This window comes from Triticum dicoccoides, chromosome 3B, assembly GCF_002162155.2.
Source record: "Triticum dicoccoides isolate Atlit2015 ecotype Zavitan chromosome 3B, WEW_v2.0, whole genome shotgun sequence".
Classification (NCBI taxonomy): domain Eukaryota; kingdom Viridiplantae; phylum Streptophyta; class Magnoliopsida; order Poales; family Poaceae; genus Triticum; species Triticum dicoccoides.
Genome location: NC_041385.1, coordinates 408,151,622 through 408,158,611, shown reverse-complemented (window position 1 = coordinate 408,158,611; position 6,990 = coordinate 408,151,622).

Sequence of the window (6,990 nt, the reverse complement as noted above, 5' to 3'; positions counted from 1 at the left end):
CGCCCGAGCTCCGCCGCCGGAGGCCGGCGCCCCGCCTCCCAGTGCCGCCCCGCTTCGCCTCCTCGCGGCCGGATCCAGCCGGATCTGGTCGGGGAGAGGCCCCGTCGCTGAACCCCGTCGCCGGAGCGACCTCGCCGGATCCGGCGCCCCTCCTCTTCGGCCATCTTCTTCCCTGGCTCCGGCGAGATCCGCCGCCACCTCGCCCGTTGACTTTTCCCGTGAGGTATAAATCCACTAAGTCCCTGAATTATGCAATAATCATGCCATGTTTGTCATGCCGTATCTCTGCATCCGTAGCTCCGTTTTGTGCGTGTAATATGTCAAATTGTTCGTCTCGATGAGTACATCATTTCTTACCATTGCATCATATTCATTTGAGGTCATATTGATGCCTTAATCTTTGTTGTAAGAGTGCATCATGATGTTTTCTGCTGTCTATTAACAGAACGAGCTCTTTTGTCATTTTTGCCATGACTGATGTGTGCATCCTATGAGGTTGATGTCTATATGTGTTTTGATCTATGCTATGTCTTCTTTACAGAGGTGCTTACCATGTATTTTTGTGATCAATGTGGTGACTAGCACAAGCATGCAAACTAGGCATCGTGATGTTGCTGATTTTAGTCCCTGTTCTGCTGTTATTTTGATGCCATGTAAACTTGTTGCTACAGAGAGATCCATGCATATTTTGACATACTTCAGTAAGGGTGTTTTGAACATATGGTTGTTGTATATCCATTCATGCACTTGGTTGCAATTATGGAGTAGTCTAGCATGTCATTTTCGTGCTCTACTTTTGCTTCAAAATGTTTCCTGGCAGATTGTTTACGTGTTATTCAATTTTGCCAAGCTTGCTATAGTTGATCCTTGCATGCTATGGACTTGTTCTTGCCTTGGTTGGTTACACAAACATGTATTCTTGATGATGATATGATTATATTGTCATGCAATGACTTGTGGTGAGTGAATCGAGCTTGTTAAGTAGCGTACATGATGTTGCTGTTTTGCTAGGCTGAATCTGCTATTTCGTGATGCCATGTAAACATGTTACTACTAATCATTCTATGCATAATCTGGAGATGACCACTAAATATGTTTTGATCTACATATAATGATATATCCATACATTCCCATGGTAGCATTTATAGCTTGCTGTAGCTTATTGTAATCTTGCTCTAAAGTTGCTTGATAATGTTGTTGTCAGCCTGTTAACATTAAGTTCAGTTGTTTACATGTGTTTTGCTAGTGTTCCATGCACCCTATGAACTTGCTATTGCCATGCTTAGCTTCATAAACATGTCTTCTTACTGTTGGGTGCCTTGCCATGCCATGTATTGCTCTGTAGTGAGTGGTACAAGCTCATAAACATGCCTTCATAATTCTGTTTCTACCATGTATGAATCTGTAATATAACTTGCCATGTTTACATGGGTGCCATCATATTTTCTGATCCTTTTTGGCTCATGGTCAGTAAGGGACTTTTGATCTATGCATTTAGTAGATTCATGCCATGCCTTTGTTTGCCATGATAAGTTCCTGTAACATGTTGTTTGATAGCTCTAAACATTGCATCGTGATGTTATTTTCTGCAAAGTCTGAAATTGTTATTACTTGCAATCTTACCATGTGTGTTTGAGTATGTTCTAGTGATTTCTGGAGATAGCTCAGTGTTCATGTTTTGTAATGCTTTACCTGTACATCATGCTCATGCCTTTTCTTATTATGTTGAGGTGCTGTAGCATATAGTTTTGGTGCTTGCAATATGCCTAGTTGCTGTTTTGGACAGATTGTTGCTATAACTTGTTTCATGTGTGTGTGTTGAACCGTTGCTCCGTTTTGAGTGTGCTCTATATGAAACTTGCTTAGAATTGCATGTAGTTTCATATTATCATGTTGCATCCTTGTTTTCAGGTGTTTTCTTGATGTTTGGGTGCATTTTGCATCAATGCCATGTTTAACTTGTTTTGCTCATATCTTCTAGGCGGTAGCTCCGAATCTAATGAACTTTATATATAACTTGACTAGAATCTCGTGTAGATCATCGTTGTGCATCTTAACTTGCTGTTTAACAACTTCAACTTAACGTTTGTTCAGATCTGGACCAACTTCGAAATATGCATATGAGGACTTACCGGAATTGTTATATGTTGTTCCCGGCCTCATTTAAACTTGCTTTGATGTGTTGCTCTTGTTTGCATCATCTCTTGCCATGAGTAGCCTCATCTAGATCTGTCATGCATCATGCTTGTTGTGCATCATGTCATGTTCATGTGTGGTGTGTTTACCTTGTTGTGTGCTTCTTCTCGATAGTTCCTGTTTCCGTTGCGATCGTGAGGATTCGTTCGTCTACGCTTGGTTCATCTTCGTGGCTTCATCAGTTCGTCTTCTTCATGGACTCGTTCTTCTTCCTTGCAGGATTTCAGGCAAGATGACCGCTACCCTGGATCTCACTACTATCATTGCTATGCTAGTTGTTTCGTTCTATCGCTATGCTGCGCTACCTATCACCTGTTTATCAAGCCATCCCATATTGCCATGAACCTCTAACCTTTGACACCTTTCCTATGCAAACCGTTGTTTGGCTATGTTACCGCTTTGCTCAGCCCCTCTTATAGCGTTGCTAGTTGCAGGTGAAGTTGAAGATTTCTCCATGGTGGACAGGATTTTGGTTGGGATATCACAATATCTCTTATATTATTAATGCATCTATATATTTGGTAAAGGGTGGAAGGCTCGGCCTTTTGCCTGGTGTTTTGTTACACTCTTGCCGCCCTAGTTTCCGTCATACCGGTGTTATGTTCCCGGATTTTGCGTTCCTTACGCGGTCGGGTGATTTATGGGACCTTGTCGACAGTTCGCTTTGAATAAAACTCCTCCAGCAAGGCCCAACCTTGGTTTTACCATTTGCCTCACCACCACCTACTTTTCCCTTGGGAGTCGCTCTCTCGAGGGTCATCTTTATTACAGCCCCCCTGGGCCAATGCTTGTCTAAGTGTTGGTCCAAACTAGAGCACCGTGCGGGACCATCCCTTGTCAACTTGGGTTACGTCGGTACCTGTATGCTTAGCTTATCCGGTGTTACCGTGAGAACGAGATATGTGCAGCTCCTATCGGGATTATTGGCGCATCGGGCGGTCTTGCTGGTCTTGTTTTACCATTGTCGAAATGTCTTGTAAACCGGGATTCCGAGTCTGATCGGGTCTTCCTGGGAGAAGGTCTATTCCTTCGTTGATCGCGAGAGCTTGTCATGGGCTAAGTTGGGACACCCCTGCAGGGTATAATCTTTCGAAAGCCGTGCCTGCGGTTATAGGCAGATGGGAATTTGTTAATGTCCGGTTGTAGATAACTTGACACCAGATCCAAATTAAAACGCATCAACCGCGTGTGTAGCCATGATGGTCTCTTTTCGGCGGAGTCCGGAAAGTGAACACGGTTTCTGGGTTATGTTTGACGTAAGTAGGAGTTCAGGATCACTTCTTGATCATTGCTAGTTGACGACCGTTCTGCTTGCTCTCTTCTCGCTCTTATTTGCGTATGTTAGCCACCATATCTGCTTAGTCGCTGCTGCAGCCTCACCACTTTACCCCTTCCTTTCCCTTTAAGCTTTGCTAGTCTTGATACCCATGGTAATGGGATTGCCGAGTCCTCGTGGCTCACAGATTACTACAACAACAGTTGCAGGTACAGGTTGTGCGATGATCATGACGCGAGAGCGATGCTTGCTTGCGTTGAGTTCTTCTTCTGCTTCTTCGATCAGGGGATAGGTTCCAGGTCGGCAGCCTGGGCTAGTAGGGTGGATGTCGTTTGAGTTTCTGTTTGTGTTTCATCCGTAGTCGGATGATGCTCTGATGTATTGTGATGTTGTATTCGTGTGGCATTGTATGCCTCTTGCATGTATCCCCATCTATTATGTAATGTTGATGTAATGATATCCACCTTGCAAAAGCGTTTCAATATGCGGGTTTATCCTTGGTGGGACCGTCGAGTTCCTTTTGGATAGGGTCGCATATTGGGCGTGACAAGTTGGTATCAGAGCCTCGACCGACCATAGGAGCCCCCTTGGTTGATCGTGTAGTTTGGCCGTTGTAGAGTCTAGAAGAAAACTGTTTTCTGAGTCTAGTTATATCGGAGAGTAGGAATTCTTTTTACTCCTCAACCCCTTCGTCGCTCTGGTAAGGAATCTTGACGTAGGTGTTTTGAATTACTGCTCTTCCCCTTCAAATTTTCTTTAGGATCACGCAGTTGGTTTTCCGGTAGTTGTTCCCCAGCTCTTTGCATCCGGTGCATTTCTCGTAAGTTGACTCGAGCCTCTTCATCGTTGCCAAGTTCAATCCTCAGTTGTTTTCTTTCCCACCCGCCCACCCTTCTTCTTCTCGGAACCAGAGTCCGTTATCGAGTATCCATCCTACTCGTGTGAAGTCTTTGCATTCTTTCAACCGGTGTTTCCTCTTCAAGATATTCGTCGTTTTCCCTTCCAAGTTGCCTTTGTTTTCCCGCCCTCCCACCCTCTTCTTCCCGGAGCCGAGTCTCTCTCGACCATCTATTTCATTCGTGTGGAGCCTCTTTAGTCTTTCGTCAATTGTTTTCAACCGGTGAATTCTCATCTAGTTCATCATTCTTCATCTCTTTTCCGGTGGCATCAATTCAAGTTTTTCGGGTTGATCATATTCTCTTCCTTCGATCAAGTGTTTTCCCTGCTCGTTCGCCTCTCGCCATTCAATCATTCCGGAGTGTTCAAGTCATCTCAGGAGATTCGAATGTGTTCGAATTAATTCGAGGTTGTCACCTCATTCAAATATCTGAATTGTTCCGGTGCTTCATCTATCTGTTCATCATCCCTTTCCAACGGTGTTTTCTCTTCAGTGGGCGCTAACCCACAGGTCTTTTCCCAGGATCTTACCTGACTCTTCTAATTCCCCCGGAGTTATTCTCAAATTCTTTTCAAGCTTGACGTAAGAATGAATTTCATCAGTCAGATGCTTTTCCAAGATCCCGTTCAAATGCTTTCATTGTTGGCTTAACCCCTTCGTTTTTCATTCTCCTGGAGTATCTCAGTAATTTTGGTGCTGTTTCTCGTCGGCATTTGAAGATCGAAGAAGAGTTTTCATATCATCATCTCGAATTATTCCATTTTCCAGATATTCTTTCTTACCCATCCGGAGTACTTCAGGAGTTGTTTTCTTTTTTCTTTTCATCGGAGGCCATCATTTCAGCTACCATTATCCAATTATCCCGGTGCTTCGCTCAATTGTTCTTTAATCAACTTATGTTCTCTTTGTCCTTTTGCATCTAAATCCCCTCTTGCTTATTTGTTCTTCTGATTCTTCCCGGTGATTCATTCTTTTTCATCAGTCATTTTCGAATTCTTACGGTGGTTCATTTAGATTCTTTTTCCTCGATTATCATATTAATTCATTCATTCTTTCCAATCCTACCGGTGGTTCATGAAGACCTTCCTCAAGTTTGCGCTATATCTTCTCAAACCTTTTCAAGAAGAATAAGTAATATGCAAAATCCATTGTTTGTCATCAGTTTAATTTGATGAAGGATAAGCATACAATAAATCTTATTCTAATTTCAAACTAGTGAGTAACCCCTTTTCTTCGAAGTTTATTCCTGTTGAATAAATTCTAGTTCCAAGTGTTCTCCATCTTTTCTTTCCGGAGTTCAATTTTTCCTCAGCCATTTCGTCGGAACCTTCATCTAAATCATCGCAAGCTTTAATCTTATTCTTTCATCCTTCATTCTATCTCATCATCTTTTCGTTACCGGAGTTCTTCATGGTGGATCTTCATGATTTAATTCATTCTTCAAGAGTTCATCAAGATTCTTGTCAGTGGAGTTCAAATATCTGTTCTTCTCGCGTCTTGAAGTGCAATTAATTCTCCGTATTCTTTGAAGTGGAGTTTTGCATTCCTTCGTTCCTCTCAGCTATTCTATCATTTCTGTTTGCGGCTGGTTATCACCTCATAATTTCTGAGATGTTTTCCATAAGCCCACAACAAGCATATTCTTTCGTTGTTGATTTTCTTAACAACCCCATTCAATCCTTCCAAGTTCTTTTCATTCAAATTCTTTCAACTCTTTCGGAGGCATTGCGTTGTTTATCACGTCAAGTGTCATTCCATCTTCTGAAGCTCGTGTTCTATTCTTTCCTTGTTCAGCCGGAGTGCCGCCTAAATTCTTTCAGTCTTATTCGGTTCTCATCTCGTTCTAACCGGAGTGGTTTCTTAGTCTATCTGTTTCAGTGAGCTTTCGATTCTCGTCATTCTCGTCTTTCCTCTCTTTTTCTTGAGTGCTCTCGATTCTTTGCTTCTTCTTTTGAGTTCTTGTTTCACCTCATTTCCTTTTTCTCTTCTGTCTCGGTCCTAAGATCTCGGGACGAGATCTCTTGTTAGTGGAGGAGTGTTGTAACGCCCCGGATCCGATGCGCCAGGTGTCTGCCAGTTATTCGCCGTCGTTGCCATGTCATTTGCTTGCGTGTTGCATTTTGCCATGTCATCATCTGCATTTCATATCATGTCATCATGTGCATTTCATTTTGCATACGTGTTCGTTTCATGCATCCGAGCATTTTCCCCGTTGTCCATTTTGCAATCCGGCACTCCTATGCCCTCCGGCGTTCCCCTTTCGTCTCTCGTTGTGAGCGGGTGTTAAACTTTCTCGGAATGGCCCGAGGTTTGCCAAGCGGCCTTGGTATAGCACCGGTAGACCGCCTGTCAAGTTTCGTGTCATTTGGAGTCCGTTTGGTACTCCAACGGTTCACCGGGTAACCGTAAAGCCCCTCTCTCTTTGCAGCCCAACACCCCTTCCAAAGTGGCCCAAAACCCATCTAACTCCCCTCCATGCTATCGGTCGTTCGATCATGATCGCGTGGCCGAAAACCACTCCTCATTTGGACTCTCCTAGCTCCCTCTACCTATATATATGCCCCTCCCCCGAAATTCGCGGATCAAATCGCCCATAACCCTAGCTTCGTCCTCATCCCAC